We start from the raw sequence: 3,498 nt of genomic DNA, 5'->3' as shown, positions 1-3,498 counted from the left end.
CCTCCCTCCCTCCCTCCCTGCCTCCCTCTTTCCTTCCTTCTTTCCTTCCTTCCTTCCTTTTATTTCTTCCTTCCTTTCATTTTATTTCTTCCTCCTCAAATTCAACTTAACAGGCAACTCAGTTAAAACCTGATTCTACACCAGTTACCAGTAGGGTGACCTCAGAACCTCATCTCCTCACTCACAAATAGGGATAACTAAATCACAGGATTAAAAAGAGTCTATTGTTGCAAATGCAGGTAACATAAAATATGTCATTTTAACCATTTCTACATGCACCGTTGAGTGGCATCAAGCACATTCACAGTGCTGTGCAACCATCACACACCATCCAACTCCAGAACCTTTGCATCTTCCTCAATGGAAATATTTTATGTGTTAAACATCAACTTCTCATTCCTGTGTCCCGAAGTCCCTGGCAACCACCCTTCTACCCCTCTACTTTCTGTCTCTATGAATTTGACTACTCTAAGTACCTCGTCTTAGCTGAATCATACAATGTGTCTTTTTACAGGATTATCTTTTTTTTTTTTTTTGAGACGGAGGCTCGCTCTGTCACCCAGGCTGGAGTGCAGTGGTGCAGCCTTGGCTCACTGCGACCTCCACCTCTCAGGTTCAAGTGATTCTCCTGCCTCAGCCTCCCGAGTAGCTAGGATCACAGGCACATGCCACCACACCCAGCTAATTTGTGTATTTTTTTTCTTTTTTTAGTAGAAACAGGGTTTTACCATGTTGGCCAGGCTGGTCTCCAACTCCTGACTTCAGGTGATCTGCCTGCCTCAGCTTCCTAAAGTGCTGGGATTACAGGCATGAGCCACTGTGCCAAGCCAGAATTGTCTTAATAAGTGAGAACACATCTGTAAAAAACCTACTGTATATTGAAAATATGTTTTTAAGGTCACATTAATATATATTGACCTTCACATCCTACAAACAAGTTACACCTTCTTTATAGATGTTTCATGCACCCTTAAAAAATTGACATAGTACTCAGCCACAGGACAAAAAAATCAGGCTCCTTAATGTCTTCAAGTTAGGATGAACTAAAATCTTCGTCCACTCTTAAGAGAAATTACTAAAAGTATAAATGCTATGTCTCTATTGGGAATTTAAAAATGTTTTAATTACTTAAAGGAGACATATATAATAACATACTGTTTAGAAAATAAAAACTAGAGTAATACATATTTTAAAAAAGAACCCTGGTGTGTGACTAAAGCAACACTCTAAGCTAAACTCAGCATGAAATGCTTTTATTACTTAAAATGGGAATACATTTTTAAAACAAACAAAATATTCAGTTTCCAAAGAAAAAACCCCAGAGAGGAGACAACTGTAAGGAAACTCAGAGGAAGAAAGTAACGAAAAGTTACATAGGAATAAATTTATTAGGGAACAGATAGCCACAAGCAAAATAAATGCAGAAACTGGTTATTTAAAGGAGCAACAACAACAAGGTAGACAAGACTAGCAAACCTAATGACAACAAAAGCCAGTTGCAATCATGAGTGAGTATATGCTCAATTATAGATTGTTAAATGTTAAAATATCTGTGAAATGGGTGTCTTTTGGGTTTTTTTGAGACAGGGTCTTGCTCTGTTGCCCAGGCTGGAGTGCACAATCCTACCTCACTGCAGCCTCCACCTCCTGGGCTCAAGTGAGCCTCCCGCCTCAACCTCCTGATTAGCTGGGACTACAAGCATGAGCCTCTGAGCCAGGCCTGGGTGATATTTTTAAAAATTGATTTAAGAACTAGTATATCTTGGGGCCAGGCACAGTGGCTCATGCCTGTAATCCCAGCACTTTTGAGAAGCCGAGGTGGGCGGATCACCTGAGGTCAGGAGTTTGAGACCAGCCCTGGCCAACGTGGTGAAACTCCATCTCTACTAAAAATATAAAAATTAGCTGGGTGTGGTGGTGGGCACTTGTAATCCCAGCTACTTGGGAGGCTGAGGCAGGATAATCACTTGAACCTGGGAGGCGGAGGTTGCAGTGAGCCGAGATCACGCTACTGTACTCCAGCCTGGGTGACAGAGCAAGATTCTGTCTCAAAACAAACAAAAAAAGTAGTATACCTTATTTATGCCTAGTGTTCCATTATTGGAACGCTAAGCTTGTGTGAGTTATTTATATGCTACTGCTCAAGGTCATCACCAAGGTCTGATCTTTCACACAAAAAATTTGCAGCCTCTGGCATAAATGGGTTAATGATCAGTAGACAAAGAAGAAATGAGAATGCTATGAAAGAACTACCTTTCATAAGGTCTCCATGCTCAGGAAGTTTAAAAATTTAAGGAACATAGAATTCCCACACAGAAGTTTCCAGAACATAAAGATGGAAAACTATGCAATTTGAATCCATTTCATAAAAAGATACCATCATCCTAATGCTAATATTCATTCAAAAGTTTTTGTTTTGTTTTCAAAGCTGGGTACTGTGGCTCATGCCTATAATCTCAGCACTTTGGGAGGCTGAGGTGGGCAGATCACTTGAGCCCAGGAGTTTGAGACCAGCCTGGGCAGCGTAGTGAGACCCCCTGCTCCCCCTGGTCTCTATGATAAATACAAAAATTAGCTGGATGTGGTGGCCCATGCTTACAGTCCCAGCTACTCAGGAGCCTGAGGAGGGAGGACCGCTTGAGCCCAGGAGGTTGAGGCTGCAGTGATCTATGAGTGTGCCACTGCACTCTAGTCTGGGCAACAGACTGAGACCTTGTCTCAAAAACAAATTTTTTTTTTCTGGTTTTTTTTTTTCTTTTTGACGTAGTGTCACTCTGTCAACAACAGAAAAAAGTGCAGTGGTGCAACCTCGGCTCACTGCAACCTCCAATTCGCGGCTTCAAGGGATTCTTGTATCTCAGCCTCCCAAGTACTTGGGATTGCAGGTGCATGCCACCATACCCGGCTAATTTTTGTATTTTTAGTAGAGATGAGGGTTCACCATGTTGGCCAGGCTGGTCTCGAACTCCTGACCTCAAGTGATCTGCCCGCCTCAGCCTCCCAAAGTGCTGAGATTACAGGCGTGAACCACCACGCCCAGCAAAAAACAAAATTTTTAAAAATGCAGACTAATACAAGAGACCATTTAAAAAACTGATCTGAGTAGAGGAAAATGCCCGTTATTGGCCAGGGTTTAGGGAGAGAGAAACTGTCATGCACAATGGGAGTATAAACAGGCAGAACCTTTGGGAATGCAATTTGGGAAGATCTATCAAAAGGTAAAAGACCTATGTGTGCCCTTTGTTGCGGTTGTCTCAGTGCTGGGAATTTCTCCTATGCAAATGCTTGCCCAAGTATTCAAAGGCATGTGTTGAAGGGTGTTCTTTACATTATAGTTTGTGATGTGGCAACAATTTAACTGTCTTCAAATAGAACAGTGATTAAATAAATTATGATACATCACTACCATGGGATGCATGCGGCCATTTAAAAAGGCATTGCTGATTCAGAGCACAATGACTAGGAGTTAACCCTGCTCTGCAAGGAGCAGTGAAAAAA

General features: G+C 41.9%; 1 protein-coding gene across 4 annotated transcripts in view; it reads right to left on the bottom strand.

The window, feature by feature from the left end:
* The window catches only part of LOC105513087 (paired immunoglobulin-like type 2 receptor alpha), a 25,005-nt gene that overhangs the window by 10,874 nt on the left and 10,633 nt on the right, over positions 1 to 3,498 (bottom strand). The window lies entirely within an intron of this gene.

The sequence above is a fragment of the Colobus angolensis genome, unplaced genomic scaffold, assembly GCF_000951035.1.
Source record: "Colobus angolensis palliatus isolate OR3802 unplaced genomic scaffold, Cang.pa_1.0 Scaffold222, whole genome shotgun sequence".
NCBI lineage: Eukaryota > Metazoa > Chordata > Mammalia > Primates > Cercopithecidae > Colobus > Colobus angolensis.
Note: the sequence above shows the minus strand (reverse complement) of the source record. Positions and strands in the feature narration are given on the sequence as shown.